Source organism: Gopherus evgoodei, chromosome 3, assembly GCF_007399415.2.
Source record: "Gopherus evgoodei ecotype Sinaloan lineage chromosome 3, rGopEvg1_v1.p, whole genome shotgun sequence".
Lineage (NCBI taxonomy): Eukaryota > Metazoa > Chordata > Testudines > Testudinidae > Gopherus > Gopherus evgoodei.
This window is the reverse complement of record NC_044324.1, coordinates 143,646,808-143,670,920: the sequence shown is the minus strand read 5'-3', so window position 1 is coordinate 143,670,920 and position 24,113 is coordinate 143,646,808. Positions and strand designations below refer to the sequence as shown.

Below are 24,113 nucleotides of genomic sequence, written 5' to 3'. Positions count from 1 at the left end.
AGGGTCCAGCCACTTTTTATGGAATATTAGTTTGTATTCCACATCTGCATGTTGATTGGCTGAACAGACCTATGTAAAATGTTCTTGTTCTAGCTTCTTTCATATAGAAATATTCACTCTAGTACTATATGTCTAGGCACTGGAATGTATAGAATGCGGATTTTTTTCATTAATATCTCAACAAATTGCTTTTTGTCTTCAGGAATCAAAGTTAAATTCCTTGACATTTTGTAGGCAGGAATAATTACCACATGTTTTAGCATATTAATTACACCTAAGAAGGTATAGCAATAAATCATATAGGATATGAAACAGTTGTACTGATTTCTTACCATTCAGGGCTATATTTCCATATTTGTGTATGTAGATTATTGTTCTATGTAAAATAGACAGCAGTTCTCAAACTGTGGGTCGGGATCCCAAAGTGAGTCGTGACTGGTTTTAATGGGGTCGCCAAAGCTAGTGTTAGACTTGCTGGGGTCCAGGGCTGAAGCTGAAGCCTGAGCACCACTGCCTCGGCTCAGGTTACAGACCCCCACTGCCTGGGGCTGAAGCCCTTGGGCTTTGGCTTTGGCCTGCCCCCGCCTGGGTGGAAGAGTTTGGGTGGGCTCAGACTTCAGTCCCCCCTCCTGGGTCATGTAGCAATTTTTGTTCTCAGAAGAGGATCATGGTGCAATAAAGTTTGAGAACCACTGGTTTAAGATATATAGAATATTGATTTTATGTATGCTTGCTATTGATATACATGTTTAGAGTGCCTTCATGTTAAAAATAAGGGTTTCTCATTTGACTTCCAGGCTCCTCTTCATTGTTCCCTATATCACTAAACAAGGAAGTGAGAAGGCATACTTTTAGAACCCTTATAACCAAAGGTAAGCATACCTGTTAATCTGCTGAGGGTAGTGATTTCACAACCAGGCTGTCTAAATGAATGATGTAGTATGCTCCAGTCTAATTTTAAATTTGTTTGGAAAACCCTTAGTCACCTTTTAAAAAATATATTAATCACCTTTTAAAAAGCTAAAGTCTCCACAAAAGAAATGCATTCACACATGCATCTACATGTGTGCATGCAAATACAAATTTGTGCATGCAAGTAAATAACTTGAATGTGCAAATGAATGTTTTTGCACTTGGAACTTGAGGTTGTTTGCTCTAATTTTTGACTTACTAGGTTAAACAGAAGTTTGTTTGGGGTTATAAAATTTGTTGGTAAATTATTTAATTCTCTTCCCTGTTCAGTAAAGGAGACAGCTATAAAATTAAATTAATGATTAAAAGGTGGTTTTGGTTTTTTTTGGTTACCCAAGAAGTTAAAACCATTCATGGGCTAGTCTTTAAACTGTTATCATTTGATTAGGTAAGATTTAATATGTAGTTCTATCATACTCTAAAAGTGACTGCTTAAAAAAAATTTGAAATACCCTGACATTATTCTCACTCAATGACTTTCTTATGAGATTGTACTCGGTTTTGCAGATAAAAATAGTTTTTCTAACAACCAGCACTGAAGACTCAGTTGGATTTTGAAAGTTAAGCTGGGTTCTTTCCTTTTCATATATCATTGCTAGAAATGGTCTCAGTGACACCTGTGCAGTGTCATTGTTTTCCATGGCTTCACACTAATGTACCTGGAGCTTAGTAAGCAATCCTGCTTATGCCTCAGAGAATAGAATCGAGCTCTTGCTTTCTTACTATTACCAGATTTGGATTCTGAGTACTAATGGGGTAATAAGCAGTGGAAACATACTTTACTCATCACCATTAGTTGATAAGACTTTCAAAATACACAAGGAACTTTTTTGTGGAGTAAAAGTGCTGTTTGCAGAATAGTCAGTGATGTGCTGTCAATTCATTCATAAGGGGCTCCTACAAAAAAAATTTCCTTGTGATTAAACCCTGTGTTCAGTGGGGAGACAGGTTGTGTGTGTGTGTGTGTGTGTGTGTGTGTGTGTGTGTGTGTGTGTAGGTGGGGCGCTTACAGGAAGGAAGGAGGAAGGTCTGTGAAATATATTAATTTATCTTTTCTAAATGAAAACTCTCAAAACCATAGCCAAAGAGGGAGGACATGGCACTGGGCCAACTTAATATTAAGCAGTAGCAGTTGTTATAAAAGTTTCTGAAAAATATATTCAGTGTATTGATAGTTTATATAATAGTGTTCGTTTTGGGGATTGTTGGTATTTTCCACAGAGATTTTGTTACTTTACTCCAGTATTCTGGATTTTTTGGCTTTGAGTTGACCAGAAGTATTTTTGAGCCACAGGGATAAATCGTCTCAAGTAGAGATGACTTAACAGTGAGCAGGGAAGGTGTGAACTCCAAGAGAGACAGGGAAATCATCTTAACTTTCCATTGTACTTGATGGAAGATATTTTAAGAAAGGGTCCTGGGGAGCTCCCTTCAGTGCATCACTGGTGGTAACGTTTTAGAGTAGAACCATACTTTAAAGAATCAGAAATAGCTGTCCTCAAAATTCATTTCACAAGGCCAGATCCTGCAAGTTTCAAGTCCCTTTTGCTCATTGAAATCAATGGCTTTTAATTTCCATCTAACAAATTGGAGAGCCACTATTTTCATTTGAATGCCAAAAACAATTTTGTATGGTCCAGTACTTCCTTTGTTAGGAGCTAACTGTTGAAATAGTACTGATGCTAATGATAGACCATGAACATGGACATACTTCTCTGCTAACTGGAAAAGAAGAAAAGTGGTAAGGAAGATGCTTCATTTTCAAATAGGTATAAAAGGAGATGAATAACGTGGAGTGTGGGTGTGTGTGAGATACAGCCATATCTATGTCTATCTCAGTGTCCTTGCATTTCTTCAATTTTGCCAAACTAGAATTTTCTCCTATTTATTTCAATCTTAACATTCTTCCTCTTTGTCTTTCATATAATGTTAGGGTTGCCAACTTTCTGATTGCGAAAAACTGAGCATCCTTGCCCCACCCCTTCTCTGGGGCCCCACACCTACTCACTGCATGCCCCCTCCATCCATCACTCGCTCTCACCCCCTTCAATTACTCGCTCATTTTCACCAGGCTGGGGCAGGGGATTGGGGTGTGATAGTGGGTGAGGGCTCCGGCTAGGGGAGGAGGATCTGGGGTGGGGGGGGGATGGGTTTGGGGCACAGGTGGGGGCTCAGGGCTGGAGCAGGGTGTTGGGGTGTGGGATTGGGGACAGGCTCTGGGCTGGGGGTGTGGGTTTCAGGGTGGGGCCAGCAATGAGGGATTTAGAGTGCAGAAGGGGGTTCTTAGCTGGGGCAGGGGTTTTGGGAGTGGGAGAGGGTTTGAGATGTGGGCTCTGGGCAGCAGTTACCTTGGGCAGCTCATGGAAGTGGCTGGCATATTCCTCTGGCTCCTAGGTGGAGGGGCGACCAGGGGGCTCAGGGCGGTGCCCCCATCCACAAGTGCTGCCTCCACAGCTCCCATTGGTGATGGTTTATGACGGGTTGGCAACCACAGGCACGCGGCTCGCCAGGGAGCCGGGCCAGTTTGTTTACCTGCTGCGTCAGCAGGTTTGGCGGACTATGGCTCCCACTGGCCGCGGTTCGTCGTCCGAGGCCAATGAGGGTGGCGAGAAGTGGCATGAGATGTGCTGGCTGCCGCTTCCCACCACCCCCATTGGCCTGGGATGGCGAACTGTGGCCAGTGAGAGCCGCGGTCTGTCGAACCTGCCAATGTGGCTGATAAACAAACTGGCCTGGCCTGCCATGGTGCATACCGTGGCGAGCCACGTGCCAGAGGTTGCTGACCCCTGGTTTATGACCAATGAGAGCTGCGGATCCAGCGCTTGGGATAGGAGCAATGTGCAGCCCTGCCCCGGCCACCCCTGCACCTAAGAGCCGAAAACCGGATGCCTGGCAACCCTATATGATGTACTTTCAAACTTGAGTGCTGACGATTTGATATAACAAACAGTTGCTTCTAACTACTGTTTTCTTAATGCTGAACAACTCTTAATGAAGTTTTGATGGGTGCGGTTAAAACACCACATGGAGTCATTTGATTGTGTAACTACAGGTACAGGTAAAACGTAATGCTTATTGAAATTTGTAATTTGGCAGTTTGCCTTTATTAAAGATTGTAAATATGAGGTGCAGTAGTTTTATGAGGCATGATTGCCAAATCTCATTATAGTGAAGAATGATTGCATTCCTAGTGTGCTGGCTAAGCGAAAAATCAAATTATAATTATGGTGACTTTGCAGATCTTCAGCTGGGATAAGTGACTGTTCCTTGGAAAAGACCTGACATGACCAAAAATTGAAAACAGCACCAGGATGCTGAAAAATGGAGTTCTTTGTAAAAGCTAATTAGACTGCTTCTACAAAATCTTAGGAAACTACACTTGCCAAAGAATTGAGACAGGCTGATATTTGCTGTGAAAGGAATGAAAGGTGATGCAGTCACTTTGTTTTTGTGGCTTCTTACTGTGTAAACTTCTTGATCTGGTCCAAATCTAGTGCAATGGGTTGTTTTATAATTCTAGCATACTGATTACCATCTGGTCAGCAAATGCTCCCTGCAGCACAATAGAGAAATGACTGCATCATTAAAGCGTGTACTCTCACGTGTCTTTCTTCCCTGAATAAGCACTTCTTCGGAAAATATTTCCTTATGGGAATGTATAGAAAAACTTTTCACTTTAACAGGATTTTAGACATTTTTTGGCTAAATTCTTCCCCATTATAATTCCTTTGTCTTCCCTGGGGCTTATAGTACAGTATACTGGAGATAAATTTTGTCACTTAACCTTCTCTTTAAAAAAAGATCTATGATACATAGAGATTAACTGAAATGATAATGAGTAACGATCCTAGCAAGTTACAGATGGTAATGATTTTACTGTTCATCTTCAGGACTGAATGTGTTGGAAATTTGGAGTTTTGACCTGAATTATCAACCAATGGAACTTACCTATATAGAGCTGGAAGGGACCCTGAAAGGTCGTCGAGTCCAGCCCCCCAGGGGCGGTTCCAGGCACCAGCACACCAAGCACATGCCTGGGGTAGCAAGCCCCCAGGGAGCGCTCTGCTGGTCGCTGTGAGGGCGGCAGGCAGGCTGCCTTCGGCGGAATGCCTGCGAAGGGTCTGCTGGTCCCGCAGCTTTGGCGGATCTCCTGCAGGCTGCCGCTGAATTTGCAGGATGGGGACCTCCCGCAGGCAAGCCGCTGAAGGCAGCCTGCCTGCCGTGCTTGGGGTGGCAAAATACCTAGAGCCACTCCTGCAGTCTCCTGCCTTCACTAGCAGGACCAAGTACTGATCTTTGCCCCAAATCCCTAAGTGGCCCCCTCAAGGATTGAACTCACAACTTGAGGGTTAGCAGGCCAACGCACAAAGCACTGAGCTATCCCTTCCCCCATATAACTTACTTGAGCATACAATGCTGATATTACTAAGTTATTTAAATTTCCGATATTTTGTCTATACTTTCTTGATGGTTTAGTAGAACATTTGCTGTAGATTGTTTTTAAAACAAAATGTGTAATACACACATTCTGTGGCTTGTTATGTGTATATCTGTGTATAATAAATCTGAGATACTACATTATCAAGTACGGTATGTTTTATCTGTATGAGTTTGAAGCAGTGCAGTACTCACAAATGATTTTTATTCAGGTTATTCCAAAAGAGTGACAATAAAATCTCTTGTATTTTAACAGACCATCATGTGAGATTCCTGCATCATGTAGTGGAAGAGATAATGGGGACAGAAGTATAGTTCTGTGAGAACAGTATCTCCTGAGTGCTGGGGGTTGGAGAACAGGAGATCTTTCCCTCTGCTTTTAGTACAGGAGGCAAAGTTGTGCCTTCCTCTGATTCTTAACTCAATTTAGACTATCAAAAAGAGGCATGGGAGAATTCCCAGCTTTTGTGTTTTGAGAATGGATGACTGAATAGCCCAAGAGCTGTCTAAGGCCAAAAATCTATCAAGTTTGTGAGAAAATCCAAGACAAATGGTATAAAACATATGTTGATTTAAGACTAAACATTGGTTCAGATAGGTGGACCACAACCTTATAGTTTATTTTAGGATTGAGCAAGAAAAGAAAATGCTGACACTTTTAGAATATCTGTGTTTGTATCAATCTCTGAGGGTCTCCCCATCTTCTCCTTAGCATTGAAGTGTCTCAAAAGTTAAGTATCCAATTTTGCATTTCTTTCTTCTTTCATTCCAGCCAGTTGTTGAAATAAACTTCTGAGCCCTTTCCACTCTCGCTCCCCTCTTCTAAATGAATACTCATATTTTATATTAAAGGGACAGTGTAGGCTTGAAATCTAGTTATGTCATTTTAGGTATTATACCTGCTTCTGAGTCATTCTGACAATTTCTGTAGTATCAACAATCACGCTTTCCTGTTTTCATAAGTGTTTTCTTTTCCCTGTTTCTTTGTGAACACTGCCCCTCCCCTTGTCCCGCAAGCACACACAGCAGAAATTGTACATTTTCAGCACTTGCAGTTTGTAATGAATAAAGAATGATTTTTTTTAATCAGTTTTTATTTCATTCATATTTTGGCCAGCTTTGAAAAAGTATTGTGGTCAAGGTAAAGCAATTCAGATTATTCAAAAAATTCATTTTACTAAGTAGAATGGTTTAAACTTTGGACTCATACATGTGTATTGAAATCACCATTGCAGAATTATTTATTATTATATTATAATTTATTATTATTTTTGTGACATAAAGCCCTGATTCTGTTAATTCTGTTACTAAATAAGAGATCTCAGAAGAACTTCCCAACAAGTTGAGATGACCTCAGACAAACTGATGTATGAATAGGTATTAAAGAACCCAAAGTACTAAAGTATGAAAGTTGTACAATATTCATTTTCCTAAATGAAGAACAAGAGTGCTACATTTACATCAAGAGGAGCCTAGTTTCCTTTTGATAGGGGCAGGGACTGTTTGTTCTGTTTTGTACAGTGGCGTCCTGGTTCATGATTGGGACTCCCTTCACACTACCATGATACAAATAATTAATAGCAGAAGAAAAGACACACACAGTAGAGTGGAAGTTGTAATCAGGATGAGAAACTGAGGAAGCACAGGTGTACGAAACGTGAAGTAAGGAACTGGTTAAGAGATCGCAATTGGAAACAATGGAAATAATGGCAATGGAGGAGCAAAAAAGTCCTTTGCTCTTCTTACTCTTCCTGGTAGCCAAACACCTATAGAGCCTTTCAGCCCAAGTCCTTGATGTGTATTTTGCCTATGGGGAGGAGGCGGCAGATGAACTGCAGGTGCAGATTGAGAACAGATTGGAGGTGAACAGTATACGGACCAGTGATCAGGAAAAAGAAGTGGAGGGAAGTCCCAGAAAGAGAGAAAGAAAGAAAAGAAAAATGAGATGTTCTGAACAGTAATTCTAATATATCTGTGATCCAGATACAAGTAAAAGGGTGGTATGCTGTTTTTTTAAGTGTTGAAGGAAAGCTATTGCAATGAGTTACATTAATTGAAGGGAATTTTCTGTTTGATTGTAATTCATGTGAGAACAAATATTAGTGAAATATCTGAGATAATTAATTACTTCAGGCACCTGAGTATAGAACTGAAGACTGGCACAATAATGTATTCTTGGAGGTTTCTTCTGCTTGGTGCCGGAATGATATGTGGCTAGTTGGGGGGACAAATTAGAAAAGAAAATTATGCCATTGAGAGGGACAGACTTTTCTTTGTGTCCAATTTCCCCCTAAATATATGGTAGAAAATAGAACACGTAATATCGGGTGAAAAGGAGATGTAAATAAGTGGAGATGAACTGAAAATGATGCAGGAAAAGAGACTTCACAAGAAAGAAAATTGAAACTAGAGTATAGTCAGAGAGGAGATGGAACAAAAGGTAGGCACAAATTTAATATTTTAAAAGATTCTATAGAAACTTGATTGACAGTATCTTTCAATAACATGGTTGTCTTATTTTTATTTAATATTTAATCCTTCAGACTACAGGAGACTTTGAGGAGTAGTGGCCGGGTATCCTTCATCCTGACTAGTAAGCTTAGTCGTCAGGTATGTAGGTAACTTTTGCTGGCTGTGGCTCCTTAGTTTAACTGAAAAGTTTCATTAGGTTGGGTAACATCTTGTCGTGGTGAGAATGGATGGAGTAACTGTACCACTGCTAGAGTGTAATATGTCTTATTAAACTTTCTGCTTTCTAGAGTTTTTACATTGCCTACAGAAATGCCTAAGCATTTGTCTTCAATACTTTTAGTCCTAAAATATGATGATACGATACAGATGACCTTTTGTTATATTTGGTCTTTTCTTGGGTAGCCTGTCGCATCCAGTCCCTATCTAAAAAATGCAGACAGTTTAAAATAATCTCTTGGAAGCTGACCTGGACTGGTTATTAACCCAGCAGGCTCTCTGCCCTGTCTCTTTTCAAAGGGAGAGGGAAAGGTGTCTGGTTTCAAAATAGCAGTCCCACAAGTATTTCATCTACTCTAGTTAAGAGCCCTCCAAGTCAATGAGGTAAGCATTGTTTTACTGTGAACAGTGCTTAATAGTTTACCGTTTCAGTTTCATCCACAGCTGATGGAATTCAGGATTTTTTGTTTGTCAGTTAGACTAGTAATCTGACCAGAGTCTGGTACAGTGATTTTTTTTTTCCCCTCTCTTCTGAATGAATTGCATACTCCAAGGTCAATTTTTTTTAAGAAGCCAGGTCTCTTCATGCCCTGTATAATCTTAAACTGTTTTGATTATGTCCACAGTTGTTCTTTCAGAGCTTGTCAGTGAGAAGAAGAAAAGGTGATGTGGAGGCAGAGGTATCATTCTTTGAGATCTTCCAATTCCTTTTTTCTTTGTTTAATCTCCTCTGCCCTCCTGAAAGCAAGCAAGATTAAATACATTGCATGGGGAGGGGGGAGAAAGCTGCATACCAGCAGAGGCTGGGGATCCAGAGCTGCCTAAAGCACCCATGCACTAAAATGTAAACTCAATTTGTAAATATTTTTGCTAGATATTCTTGCTAGGAGAGGTGGGCTGGAGCAGGTGGTATCACTTTCTGCCATGTCTTGCCAAGTATGTCAGCTAACTAGCAAGCTTATTAGAGGCTAGTTGGATTTAGCTTTCTCTTTATGAAATCCTGCCTCTTGTCAATGGTCTCTTGAAGGTCTAGAAAAGGGATCTTTATCATTGTTAGTGATTGATGCCAATTAAGTTTGCATGACATTTGAACTGTCAATCTACTTCTACTTTTGGCTTGCCTTTATTTATTAATTTCTTTCAGTTCTAAGAAATTTCACTTCATTTTCTGATTTTCTATATTGAGTTTTTCTGCAGCATATCATGCTTAGAAATTACATGTAAAGGAGTTAATTTTCAAATCACATGAATCCCACCCTGCAACAAGAGTTTTCTGGAAGGGTAGATTTTCTTTATAAATGCTTTTTGCTCATTTTAGACTTTAGCATTTTAAAGTGGGTGGATTCCTGCAGCCCATGCTGTGTGTTCCTTTTCAGTAGCCATTTATTTGGCATTTCTGTGGTCATAGTGGGCTGTAGGTTTGTTTCAAAACAATTGAAGCCGATAAACTGATGTCATGGTCTATTTCTTTCATCTTACATATGCTAATTATTATTACATTTGGCAGTTGGTAGCTTTGTTTGAGGAGGAGGAAGAGTGTGGATTATATAACAGCTGTATTCGTTTCAGCTAACTGTCTTGCAGGCCGTCATGATTTATGGTACTCTAGATTTAGAAAGGTAATCTTGTGTCTGTTACATTTTGTATTTATTGATACAGGTTGACCTTGAGACAGTGTTCTTTAAACTAATTTGTACCATGTAGTTTAAGGTGTTCCCTTTATTTCTTTGAGGAACATGTTAGTGTAGGCAAACATAAATGTTAGGTGGTTAGAGGTGTTGGCAGTGATGGTGGAATTAGAATGGAATCTTATTCTGTAAAATCTTTTTTGTTTGTTTGTTGATTATTACAATAGTGGTGAGTTGTTGGAGCTGAATCTTCATACCTAAGGTTAACAAAGTGATGCAGTAGAAATTAAAGCAAATTTAATTTGTCAAGCTTTCATTTATATTTATATACTGCTTGTTGTGTTTTTTTATGATGGAAAATATCCCTTGAAATGACTCTGTGCTGTAAATTTGTTGAAAATATAAAATCTATGCTAAGCTTTGCAAATTCAGATTATATTATAGATGCCAAATATTTTGTAAAATGTTAACATAATTTGATCTGGACCCTCCTTGCTTTATTTTTTTTTTGCATGGGCATATTAACAAGAAACAAAACATTTCATGCATAGTGTATTTTACTATGAATGTTAGGCACATCACAACTAGCTGTTCTACATTACTTTAATATGAATTCATTGCTGAAAATGTCCATTTTGTCAATATGCTAAAGTAGTACTTGGGTCTACTTAAACAAAATACACCCATGATACGCAGAGGAACAATATTACACTTGCCAATGCAGCAGCTGCACGTCTAGGGAAAACACAAGGTATATATGTTATAACAGGGATTGTGTTTCTGAAACAAAACGTAAGAATTTTATATACACATATCAACACTGTTATAATACAGTATGAAGTGCTCTATGTACAAATAACTTTTTAAAATAAAGCAACTCTTACCTTCCTTTTGGTCTAAAGAGATTAGTCTTAAGTAGGCGCTGTAATATGAGAATGAACAAAGGTACGTATTTTTAGGAAGACTCTGCAGAAATATTTCTCATAAGTAAAATTCCAGCAAATGTGCTGAAGAAACAGAGAGACTGTGATTTGCACAAGGTCACGTAGGATTTAGGTAGGGGTGTATGTGTTTGTGTGTGTGGTGTGTGTGTGTGTGTGTGTTGTGTGGATTGTGGCATCTTGGAATTTTGGAGAAAGGAGAGTTTGACCACATTTCTTTCCTTAGATTTTCTTGCCCCTCCTTTCTATGGGGAGCGCCAACCAAACTGGGTGACCTTCTGTCAATGCATTCCTGACTGGTTAATATAAAATTATTTGGATCTACCCCTTTGGTGGTGAATGAAGTATTATTGTAACTTAATTGAACTAATGGCCTTTTTATTTTTGTCAGGTAAGCGTCACCCCCTGGTTCTGGGCCACAAACGTAATAGCTTTCATTGTTTTCAAGACTTGTACTGATGAAGGACTTAGCTCACTCCATTTTAATGGGCTTGTATGCATAATACAATGCTGTTGTCCCCTGGGACAGAAACATTAAGCTTTTTCTCCTTCCCTGTTTCCCATTAGGCTTTTAATCTCCAAAATGATGAATAGCAATACAGAACCTTACCATCCCTCACAGATAATTGTAACCTGTCATGTCTGTTGTAGAGAAATGTACATCCACAGTGGTCAGAGAGAGGGGAAAAATAGTGATGGTGTGAAGGATAGTGGTTGTTAGGAGGTCATAGATTAGTCTGGAATAAGTGTAGCAGTAGTATACTTGTTCAGCTGTCTAATCCCATGCAAAGCTTCTTTATCTTTTACAGATGATTTGATGGCTAATTTACTCCTCTGAGCTCATAAACTAGATAGAATATTCTAATTTTGTTGTTTTGAGTGCCTTTATTACCACTGGCAGTGTCAGAGATTTCTCCAGAAGGTTGATACTGTCTCCTTGTACCCCTTAGTAACTATATGGGTTTGGATGAAGACTGTCCTCTTCTCTTGTCCTTGACTCATACTATTATCTCCTTGGTTCGCTGCTTCCCCAACCTAGTTTATTTTCTCTAAAAGCACCCACTCCAGCAACCCCCCTAGATATACTGTTCAACAAAGCTTAACTATACGTTAAAAAAAAAAGAAGTTATTGGCCAGTTTGCAGAAATAAAGCTCACAGTGAAGCATGTACATCCTAGAGGAATACTATGGAAAGCGCTGATAAATGCCAGTCTGGGTTCAAGTCATAAAATATTGCAGTATTACCAGAATTCACAGCATGGTGGAAGCTTTTCTAGTATCTGGCAGTTCAAAGCTGTGTGATTGTCTTCCTGTAAGAAAAATGTCCCTGGGTGGAGAGGAGGAAGGGGGAGAATGGAGATGCACGTGTATGTATACATATGTTCTTTTTGCGTACCAATTCACACTTCAGTTGTTGATCCTTTTCTGTGGATATGGATGTCTGCCTTTTGTAACTTAGCTGTGATATGAAACCATTCATTAATAGAATCAAATATTTCTTTCTGATACCTGTTTATGCTGAACAGGTCTCTTCCTGTTAACCACATATGTGATGACTTGTGCAGAGTGTATACTCTGAAGTGGAGCTGGTTGGAACATTTTGGTTGAAATGAAATTTTGGTGAAATATGTTGAAATATTTTGCAGAGATGTATGTTTCCAAAAAATTTTCATCAATAAGGTTTGAGACTGAGAGACTTTCTCACATAATCTCTAACATAGCAGTTAAGGCACTGGATGTGAGAGTCCTATATTCAAGTCCCCACTGTGCCTAATGTGAAGTGATTTTTGGATGAAAACTCTGAGTTAGATTCAGATCCCTGTTCTGCCTGTGTCTCCCACAACATCCCAGGCCAGTACTCTAACTATGGGGACAAAACACACACTCTCATTCTGTTTGTGAATGTTTTTTGTGAAAATTTATTTCCAACATTGAACAAAAATAAATTCCAAAAGTTGCTGCCAAATTGCCGTCCTACAGTCACATGTACTCGTGTTCATTTCTGCATTACTCACACTTCTGTACTATCTCCTTACTTGTCTATCCATTCCATCTTCTATTTCAACCTCTCTCTTTGACCTCACATCCTGGATGCCACAATGTAGTTAACTGTAACATGGCGAAAATTAGATACCATGTTCCTCTCAAACCCTCCCCATGACTGCATTCTATATTCTTTACAACAACACTTTTGTCCCTGAAACTGAGACATAGTCCGAGGGTCATGCTGACCCTCCCTCCCTCTTCTACATGGTGTCCAAAATTTTGCACAACTAAAATTTTTGTTAAACTCCTCACTGTCACCTATCTTAATTATTGTGACCTCCCTTGAACAAACTCCCTTGCACACACTCCTTAAAGATCTTTTAAAATACAGATGATTTTTTCCAGGCTTGACTCTCTTACCAAGCCACCTTCCAGTTTGAATCCCTCCCTTGGCTCTGTTCTCTACTTCATAACATTTTAAGCTTCTCTTCTTCACTTTTAAGGTCCTTCACAGCTTCCTGGTGGTTCCTGTTCTTGTCTGTTTCATATCACTCTTCCAGTGATGCCAGCCTTAACACTAATTTTTCTACCAATACTACAAACCTTTCCATTCTGCCCTTTTATGCATAGAATGTTACTACCTTCATCTTCAGTTCCTGTCTCAAGAGCCACTTCTGCTGTCATGTGCAAGAATCTAGGCTAGGTGGTGGAGCAGTTTTACTTAAAAAAAAAAAAAAAAACAAAAACCAAAAACAAATAAAATCTTTCATTGATTTAGAACTATCAAATTGTGCAATAACTAAACCATATAACCATGATCTTATTTTCATTGTCCTTTTTTCCTTCCTCCTTTTCTTTGTCAAAATTGTTAGGTCTTGTTATCAGATTTGATTGTAAACTCTTCAAGATACGCACTTAAGTCTACTTGTGTACGTGTACCTTATGTGATGGGAGCCTTTGGATGATATCGCAACACAAAAATAATAGAAAGCACAGTCCTAGAATTGGCACTGCTTATTCAGCAGCTAAATTGCATGTCTGACATGCAGAATGCTGTCTGTCAATTTAGGTTTTTATTAATAGAAAATGTAACTTAGCAGTAACACTCAACTCCCTGTGGTACATTTGTCCTGTGGGTCCACCTTTTGGCAGACTGTTTCAGGATAGGAAGACATCGACTGCCTTGTACTCCCTTTCTGTTCTGGATAATCTTTTCTGCACTGCTACTTTAATTCTGCTGTTTCCACAAAGCTGATTTTCTCAAATTTTGATGATAATGTGTGCGGTTTCCCAGTTACTTCAGAGCTGTTTCTAGGGCTTGCATAGAAATGGCAATAATGCCTTTCTTGTTGGGCTGAAGCACTGTGTTTTACTAGTTTCCTGTTATCCAACTCTGTTCCGTGCATATTGATTCACATTATTATACTGGCCCCAGTTTGAAGCACACAAGCAAGTGTTGGTGAATTCCGAGTGTCAGAACTATTGAGCACATACCAATGGATCACGTAAAATTGTTTTTATGAAAATATTTAATAATCAATCTGGAAGATCATAAATAATGGCACTGATATCTGTTTAAAAGTCCTAGGTTTATTGAAATGATCAGTTTGAACAAGTACCATTCGTTCAACTCCACGATTTCTGTTTGAAAGCTAAATTAAAAAGAACTGCATAACAGTATCACTCAAGAGTAAATAGTAGACAGCAGTTGTTTCTCTGCAGGCCACTTTTAACTTAATCTGGAATTTTTCTTGTCTAATTAGAAAGGCAGTTCTAATAACCTCTTAGCACTGTTGTTAACCTTAAACCACCTATTTAATTGATACTTAACTAAACTCCTGCTCAAACAGGTGGATGGAAAGTGGATGCACCTTGGTTTCACCTCCTAATAAGTCAGCAAGTGCAGCTGAGGTAATGTGGATGGGCAACAGTAATTGCTGCTGATAGAGATTAGTAGGAAACTACTGTGCTTTTGGAGCAAAAGAGTAGCCGGAAGGAACTGTTTCTTTGAGGCATAATTCCTCTCCTTTATAGTTCGTGAGGCAGAACACCAGTGTGGTGTTGGCTTCCCATTTGTGTGTGTCTTTTGCTGCAATGGGGAATTTCTTAAAATCTCAAATGTGATTGTTAAATCAGCAAAAATTGGTAAAGGCAGGTTTACCTGAAAGGCAGCATTTTGGGCATATCTCTGTGCAAAGGAGACCCCCAGTTTGAATCTGGCTTGCTACTCCTTGTTATATCCTTGCAGATATAGACACATTTTCCTTTGATCACTGGAGGAATTGTCTTGAATGGAACCATAGTTTGCTCTCTCTTGCTCCAAGCCATTTTCAAATGCTTCAATAAGGAAAAGAGAATTCCAGTTAGAGCATTGTTTCTTAATAAACTCAGTTTTCCAGTAAAATATGCTTAAGTAATACAGAATCCACAATTCATCTTGAAGATGAGTTCTTGAATTCCTAAACTACTTTGATCATGAATCCTTAATTAAGTTATTCCCATAATATGGGTTTTATCACTTTGCCCCAGACATACATTACATTTGCTCAGCTTACATTGGGTCTTTGATATGTAAGCTTTTCAAACAGTAATATCTGAATGTCTGAACTCAAAGATGATTCAACCAGTTTTGCCATCCTAATAATTGTTTCAGAAGTTCTGAAATCATTAAAAGCTAAGACTAAATATTCCTATTTAATTTCTACTCCAAAGTAGGGGCTTAAAAGTTAAGTGCATTCCACTTTGGTAATTCTACATAAACAGTAGTGAAATACTGCCACAGAGCCATTATGCACTCCATATTTTCCATGTTAACAGATCTCCCTAGTTTATCCAGATGGTAATGTTTGAAGTGAAAATGCCGTTTGAAGTTGCCAAATCCATATTAACGATTTTGTCAGATACCGGATCCAAAATAGTGGGGGTATGCTTTTTCCCTTTTCCTACTGTGCTACTATCCCTTTGGAATAGTAGCAGGGCTACTAGCTGCAATCACTTTTGCAAAGTAATAGAGAGCGGGGGCTGGCAGGGTGTTCTCCATAAGGGCCCAGCAACTCTGAAGCACCCTACTGGTTCTTGTTTAGAATAGCCAAGATTTGTCTACTTTCAGGACACATTGCAGGGCCTGTTTTTTACACCAGGCTTTTGAAGAGCGGTAGAGGGATTGAAGTATGAGTCTGTGTATGGGCCCTTTTTTATTCTGAAAGAAAAAAAATAAAATATAACACAGCATACTTTTTTTAAAGATTCACACAACTTCCCTATTCCCTGACACCTTATTCTCCCCCTATCCATCTTACCAGGAAAGAACCTCATGTGGCAGATGCTAGTCATGTTGCTTAATATGCTGTTAGAAGGTGCTTGGATGCTACAGTATAAGAACCTGTACAAAATAGAAAGGATTCATGGGTGCTATTGTAAGGGAATATTGGGGAAGAAAGGAAAGAACAGAGGGAGAGAAACTTAAAAAAGGAAATAAATATAGAGAAGAAGGGAGTGGAGGAAAAACGGGGACTTAGAGAGAGGAGAACACTGAAAGAGAAGTTGCTGGTACTCAAAGTGAAAATGAGGCAGAATCAGAAATAAGCATGTTGGATAAGAGTCAGAACAAAGAGGAATGATCTCAAAGTAAAACGGATTTCAAATGTCAAAATATTAAATGGAAAAGTTAGTCCAAGGAAAAACAGATATTGCAAAGACAATGGGGGGAAGTATACCAGAATATACAATAAAAGAAAAGTGGAATAAATGAAAGGAAAAGGAAGTAACAAACAAAGAGAACAAAGTACGTTATAGTTGGCCAAGCTTGTGAGGCCTTGCATTGAAATTCTCTGTTTGGCTGTAATGTGATAACCATTGAATGCTGCATCCAAAATTTTAGGAACTATTTAGGCATCAGTGGTCAAAACCTTATTGCTTTTTGGCAAAAACCAAAATGGGGAGATGAGGGGCATACAAAGCCCCAGCATCTGATTAGCAGAGTCAGCAGTTTCAGCCATCTCTAGTTTTATTGCAGCCAAGAACATATTCCAATATAATACCCCTCATTTTAGCTCTTCCCATCCTCCAAGTACAGTTTAAGGACTTACCCACACATGGAGTTCTGTTATTCAGGGATAGCTGTTACAGAATAACTTCATGTGTAGAAGCAGCAAAGAGTCCTTTGGCACCTTATAGACTAACAGACGTATTGGAGCATGAGCTTTCGTGGGTGAATACCCACTTCGTCAGATGCAACCGTGTGTAGAAAAGCCCTACAAAGGCTGACATCCTAAAAGAGAGAGACAGTAAAGAAAGGAGGATAATGATGGCAGGGGCAGGGTAAAGGGAGCGTACACAGGGCCTCTGGCATGAGGAAAAGAGTTTGGGGAGTAGCAGTGAGTCCCTGAAAAGTGAGGAATGGAAGGGTAGTGCACAGGGAACTTGTGTGGGGAGACTGGAAGGCTGCAAAGACCTGGTGTTTTGGATAGTAAGCTCGATTATATAAGAACAGAAACTGGCCTTACTGGGTCAGATCAGTGGTCCATCTAGTTCACTCTACTGTCGTCAATAGCCAATGCCAGATGAACAGAATAGGGCAATTTATCAAGTAATCCTCCTGTCATCCAGTCCCAGCTTCTGGCAGTCAGGTTTAGGGATACCCAGAGCATAGGATTGCATCCCATGCAACAAAGTGTGTGATCCCTTAATTTGTTCATGGAAAGTTTTTAAGGAGTTACAATAAATTGCTAGAATGCATACAGTTTATGCTTATCATTTCTGTTATGAATGTGACTTTGCATTACTGTATCCTCACATCTAAATATTTGCAGGGCTGGTTACCGTTCTGATGGAACGATGTTACGTGCAACCATAGCAGTCTGTGGGCGTTGGTGGCCTGCTTGTTTTCTCAATAAAGAAATGATATTTTGAAGAGGAAATAAGAGCAGATCAGCAAATGAAACACTTGGTAAATTGCACAGCCTTCTTTAAGCTGGCTGGCACGATTCTAGGTCTTGCTTTTCCTCATCCCCAAAGTAGTCAACTGTAATTTATTAATCTAAATCTCTATAGTGTTGTCTCCCCCTCGCTCCCCGCAGTTGCCAATGTAGTCAAGCCTTCAGTCTACTGGAGGATATAGACAGCCTTTTAATTTTGTGAATAAAGCCCTAGACAATCACCATTTACCCTTTAAGGAGCCAACTTTTGTTCTCTAGGATATAACACATTTATTTATAGATAGAAAATCTGACAAAGAGTGGTTACATTGCGTACCTAAGGGTACGTCTTCACTACCCGCCGTATCGGCGGGTAGCAATCGATTGCTTGGCGATCGATGATATATCGCGTCTAGATGAGACGCAATATATCAATCCCCGAACGCGCTTATATCGATTCCGTATCTCCACCAACCCGAACGGAGTTGCGGAATCGACAGGGGGAACCGCGGACATTGATCCCGTGCCGTGAGGACGGTGAGTAATTCGATCTTAGATACTTCGACTTCAGCTACGTTATTCACGTAGCTGAAGTTGTGTATCTAAGATCGATTTTCCCCCGTAGTGTAGACCAGCCCTTACAGCGGCATACTATAAGATGTGCAGTGTTAGCATAGCCTCAGTGTTGATGCTCTCTTTTAGATCTAATGTAAACCAATGCAACTCTGTTGGAGACAAGTTGCACCTGCTTATGCACCATTTGAATTTGGCTTATGGGAAACCACTTATCTAAAATCTCTAGTAAATTGCATTTGCTTAATGATGTCTTAATTTTTGGTAAATAGTCTGTGGACTTGTTGGATTGATTGGGCAGGTGATTATAGGGTGAAGGGAAGGAGGAAATATCCTCCAGTTGTAATGTCTTTTAAATTTCTTTTCCCTTAAATTTTTATAACGATCAATAACTCAATGAACTTGACTGTCCCTTTCTAAGCTGTGTTTTTGACAGAAATGTTCTGTATTACAAATATACCTCACTAAAGGAGAATATGCATTGGCACTAGGTGAAAACATTTCTCTAAATGTACAGTCTGTTTAAATGATGCCCAGTTTGGTTTTGGCTGCCCAAAGATATGCTAGATCAAGTGCTATCATCAGATTCAGAGGGGGGTTTCTTCCACAGTATGCTTAGTTAAATACACAGTGAGTTATTATGCCAGTGCATGAACTGTTTGGCCCTGATAATCACACCCTTATGTTTGAACACTTTGATTTACATAGGGATCAGAGCCTGATAAAATAAGGTAAAATTCTGTCTGAGTTGCCTTGGTTTGGAGGTTATATTGTCAGTAATAAAGAGCATATTGTCCCAAGTTGAGAACAAGCCAGCACTTATTTGATTAACGTGAATCTTTGTTATTGCCTAATCCATACCAGCACTGGACAATGGCTTCTTTATTCATACTTCTTAGCAGTATTATTTCATATCAGTATGGATGTTACTCAGACAGGTGTTAAAGGAAAATGTTCAAAGCTGTCAAAATGACACCTTCCTGGCTTTATTTTCATTTGAAGACACATCTGTTCATTTAGGCCATTCTTTACGATTCCTCCCCAGTCAGTTTCACTGGGTAGGCAATTTATTTAAATATTTCAAAAAATCTTAGAGCAAGATGTTTTCAAATTTCTGTCTTCTGCCAATTCACAATAACAGAAGTAGAGTGGAGAGAGGATGCAATGTATATGCAATAGCCTGTGATTGCAAACACACCTGGCACAAGGTTTTTGTGGGGTGCGAAAGAGCAGATGGGTAGTGAGAGAAATCCCCACCTAATAAAATGGGATTTATCCTATGTTGTAGCCCTTTTAAAGGCTGGTTTAATCCATCATCACTACCACAAAGGATCAAAGGAAGGTGGTTGAAGTTTTTTATTTAGTGACCCTTTTTGAATGAAATAATATGACATTGAACATACCTTCCTTATCTCCACTCATCATAGTGATCAAGAGAGAGAGTTAAAACTTTTGTTCAATTAAGCATGGTTATGTGCTGTTCCAGCTGGGAATTTTTAAAAGATGTTATTTCCATGATGTAATTCTGTTGACAGTTATTTTCCCTATTTAAAAGTGAAAATGTGTAGCATACATTCCCAGCACGACACTCCAAAGGAGTTTTTTGACATTCTTTTCTGTAGCGTATTGCAACTCCCCAGAACTGAAGAATCATGAAGAGGAAGATAACCATTTGTTTTTAACAAAAGTTATAAAGACCATAGCACAGGAGTAATATTTTATGCAGAACTTTATTACTTGTAATATGTTTTAATACAGTACCTTTTAGGTTTGGTTATGAACATTAATCAACTGTGTCGATTTGAGATAAACTGCCAAATGTCCACTATATGGAGGGTGATAACTTTTGACTGCTACTTACCTAGGCAAGATTTGAACTGATAATAGAAAAATGAAAAGCTCTATATTTCTTTAGAGATCCTCTTTCGTTAGTTTGCCTTCTGTTGTTTTTGTTTAAAATGATTTGAAGTTAAGTAACTGATTGCATATTGTCCCAAAGCGAACTTCACTGAATTATTTCATAATACATGGAATTTCTTGTTTCCTGCTATCTTGTGAAGTCAGCTCTCTAACATTACACTGTACACTTAATATATAAGAGCAAGACTGAGTTCTAATTTACTAGAAGCCTATATACTAAATTAATATATTTTAGTCACCTACAGTTTTTGATATATATTTTTCTAGATATATTTGTTTCTGTTGTTTCAAACAGACTTCGTAAGGTGTGGGGGAAGAGAAAAGAGCCCATTTTAAAAAAGCAGAACATTCAGAGATTTTTGAGCTTACTCAACATTATGACCTCCTTTTATAAATGAAATGATAGCTTTCTCTCAACTGAAGTAAAATTTTATATACAAACAATTACTTCCTTACATCTGAAACCACAGGACTACTGACCTTTTGTAGGCTATAGAAAATTAGTCAGTGATACATCAATTTATTACCTCACAATTCCCACTAGTCAATAAGGAGCAGGGTTAAACTAAAGCCGTTTTCAGAAAAAATCAAGTATGAGGTTTCATTTCTCTTTCTCAAAGCTTATTTTAGTTTGAAACCATAGTTCTAAATGATACTTGGTAGTAATGTAGGAAGTGGTTGGTCAGAGGAGTCCTGTTGCCAAATGACACGCTTTGTTTTGTGCTCATTTTAGTATCTATTAAAGTGTGAGCTACTGCTAAAGAAAGGATGCATAGTGCACATCAAGATAGGACATTTGGTGGAGGAAATAGAAATACTCTGTTTGCTTCTATCTTTTCCATAACTTGATAAGCAAGGTTTTGAACAATCTACCTGTTACCATGTACTGTAATTGGAATGTTTACATCAGTCAGATATGTTATCTGCTTTTCCTCTTCAGTCTGAACTTGTATGTTACATAAGTGTTTATAGTACTATAAACTGGCTATAGTCCATACTAATTAGTTTGGATACCGGAGCAATAACCACATCAGTTATTCTGCATCATCATCAAAATACTGTGTTTAGGTTAATATAGCTGATTTTTGTACTGTGTTTTACTGAAGATACATAGTGGTGCAGCACTTCAATGCTACTTTCGAAATACATATATGCTATGAAATTCTGTGATTTGTATTTTTAAATTAATTTGATACATGATCTGAAAACATTTATTTTTACAGACATCCAGATTCATAATTTCCATATTATAGTAAACCATTTTAATGCTCTTACTTAGGAAAAATTGGATTTTAAGTCAACTGAAACTTATTTTAGTGCAATCACACCATTATCACAGTTTAAACTGCCCTATCCTCTAGAATACCTAAAGACATCAGGGCAAATTAATGAAATAATTAAGGGATTCACATTTGTGCCAAAATATTAAGCACAGATACAGAGATTACTGTAATGATCCCTTGCTCTCCCATGGGGAGGGAGGCCACTCAGCCTGGTCCCATCTGGCCAGGACCAGAGTCTGCAGGATAATCAAGAGCCCACGATAGGGCTGGGTGACCAACAGTCATGATCAGGCTTTAGCCTGGGCTTGGGCGGCTCAAGCTGCCAGCCCTTAAACAGAGTCTATAACTGAGCTGAGGCCTGAGCTTGAGGAGGTTCAGGCAGCCAGCAGCAAAACAGTCCAAGGGCTGGCTTTAGATGTTGCTGTATGGCTAGCTAAAAAACAAAGTCTACAAGGGGGCCGGTAAGGGAGGCTCCTTCCCCAGTGCAGGAGCTTTTCAGGGAAGTATAGGGAGTTGACCACCCTGGGGGGCAGGAGTGGGAAGGGGACGCAGGATCCCCTGTGTCAGCAGGGATCCAGCCGCAATGTGCCGAATGAGCCACAGCCGAATCGTCGTCGTCCTCTGCAGGTTCTCCCCCAGCTGTGCCGCCAGGCCTGCCTTTTATACTTCTGGCCATGCCCAGGTACTTCCGGTGAGGAGGGTGGGGGAAATCTAGGGTCCACTCTCCAAGGGGAATGTAATGGTCCCTCGCCGTCCTGTGGGGAGGGAGGCCACTCAGTCTCACTACAGTTACCCATAGCGTAACATATTTGATGGCTCTTCAAGGGATTATTTACATGGATTCTATTCTTCATGTGCATGTGCCCCACACATGCAAGATCAAAGTCCTTTTGGCTAGCAGTATCTGCTGGGGCTGTGCCTGGCCCTGAGATGCACTTTCACGCTTCCTGCGCTCAAAGGTTTAAAGGGTGGAGCAGGCCCTTCCATCCCTCGGTTCCTTCTTACAGCCTGTGGACGCAACATGGAACCTCTACGCATTGTGGTATTTCTTGTTAGGCTTGTTAGTGTTAGTGTAGTTGGCAAAAAAGCACAACTACTGTATTGACTCGTTCATAAGCCAATATTTTTTGGTAAAAAAGTGACGCATCAAAGAGGGGGGGTCGCTTATAAACGGATCTACACCAAAATTTGGTGAGTTTAAACTTTATGGAATCATTGAATTGAATATCTAATACATTGTCAATTTGTTTACCTAGAACATCTGCAGGCATGGAGCCCCTCAGCTCCCTGTGGCTGCAGTTTGCCGTTTCACCAGGCCACAGGGAGCTAAGGAGCTCCACGCCTGCAGACCTCCAAGTAAACAAAACGGCCTGATGGCCAGGAGCCAAAGGTTGCCAACCCCTGAAATATAGGATCGGCTTATGAAAGGGTCATACAGTTTTTTGCTATTTTTTACCTAACTATCTTGAGGGGGTCGGCTTATAAACGCTTTGGCTAGCTAACAGATACACACTAACAATAAACCTATGATGATAGATATCCTTGGTACTTAGACTCAACTTGCTATCTTGGAGTCAGAGTCCGCAGCATTTAAAGTTTGGCCCTCTTATTAGCTGATGTCCTGCTCATTTATGGGCACACTAGGTGCCTCTTTTGCCTCAGCAAAGCTCCCTGATGGACACCTTTCCCATCCTTTGGACACTCGTGTTATTGCAGGCCTTTCTCCTGACTGCCCATGATACTGAGGGTCCTGAGGAAATTGAGGCAAGACACAAAACTGATGATAACTCTAGTATAGGCCAAGCAGTTCTAATATTTGTATCTAAGGAATGCTTCAGTACAGCCGCAGCATAGTCTTTCAGAACAGCCAGATCCTAAACCTGGACCCAGCCTCCTTCTGTCTGACAGCCTGAATGCTGACTGACCGAAATCCTACAAAAGAAGGATTTTCTGCGAAGCAGAAAAGCATCAGCTACACAGACTTATAAAGTGAAGTGGAAGAAGTTTTCTGTTTGGGCAGCTTTGCACTAGCTGTGTCCTCTGACAACACTCATTTCAGCACTCATTTACTAGAGATACAACAATCTGGACTTTCTGTCGGCTGCATAAAGGTCCATCTAGCAGCAATCACTTTCCTACCCAGGGCCACACTGTTTTCTCACCCCACAGTGGCTAGATTCCTTAACACATTATTCACGTTTTGCACTCACAGTTCAGGACTCAATATACTCTTGAGACCTCAATATACTGTTAACAGGATCGATAGGTTCCCTTTGAGCCCTCAGTAACTTGTTCCATTTACTGCCCATTCATGAAAACTGTCTTTTTAGTAGCCACTGCATTATCTGGAAAGGCACAGAAGATTCAGGAACTCAAGGCAGATCCCCATTATACAATGTTTCATAAGAGCAGGATCACTGTGTGAATGAGCCTATTAATCTCTAATCTATTGGCTTCTAACAAGTGTTCCGTATTACTTTGATCATGTTTTGGAACAGTTTTTGTGGAATACAAGCCCTAAGGCAAGTGTTTGGTCTTCTCCATTCATATAAAAGGTGTAATATCTGTGGTGACCACATCAGGGTTTAGGGCATTGTTTCTCAAAGTCTGGGCCACACTCCACTGGGGTATTTAAAGGGGAAGTTGGATGGTAGAGCAAAGCTAGACAGACCTCTAAGTTGTCCTCCAGAGTCTTGCTTTATTATTAAAGTGAAAGCTGAAATTCTAGCTGCTATAGTTACAAAGAAAGAAAATATTCAAATAGGAGGG

At 39.6% G+C, this 24,113-nt stretch overlaps 1 protein-coding gene across 8 annotated transcripts in view; it reads left to right on the top strand.

Annotated features, from left to right (window-relative positions):
- SIPA1L2 (signal induced proliferation associated 1 like 2) overlaps positions 1–24,113 on the top strand; it is a 250,453-nt gene that overhangs the window by 66,695 nt on the left and 159,645 nt on the right. For all 8 annotated transcript variants that reach the window (XM_030556901.1, XM_030556900.1, XM_030556899.1 and 5 more), the window contains exon 2: positions 798–872. The gene's annotated coding sequence lies outside the window, so the exon portion shown is untranslated. The remainder of the gene's footprint in view (positions 1–797; positions 873–24,113) is intronic.